Here is a 388-nt window from a genome sequence, read left to right on the forward strand (position 1 = left end):
TGCAAGTCATGGGTGGAAATCTGGAAGCACCCAAGTCCCCTCCAACGAAAGGTACATCTCGATCCTCATCTCCTACTTCTGACTATGATCAACAGGCCGAAGAAGTCTTCATTGGCGAAGTGCGTCAATTCATGGCTGATCAATCTCAGAAGATGGCTCAGCTCGAAAGAATACTCGCTGTGGTCCGCAATGCTGCAATGCCTGCTGATGGCACAAGTGAATCCCAAGGCCGTCATGCCGAACTTCTCGAACAGGCGATATGGGCCGAGGATGCAGCACGGAAAGCCACTAATGAAGCCGCTGTAGCTCGAGCAGAGGCTGCAAGTGCGAGGGCTGAATTAGCCGAGATGCGAGCAGAGCTTCGAGCCTTCCAATGTTCCAGTGAACT

The sequence above is a fragment of the Ipomoea triloba genome, chromosome 16 (assembly GCF_003576645.1).
Source record: "Ipomoea triloba cultivar NCNSP0323 chromosome 16, ASM357664v1".
Classification (NCBI taxonomy): domain Eukaryota; kingdom Viridiplantae; phylum Streptophyta; class Magnoliopsida; order Solanales; family Convolvulaceae; genus Ipomoea; species Ipomoea triloba.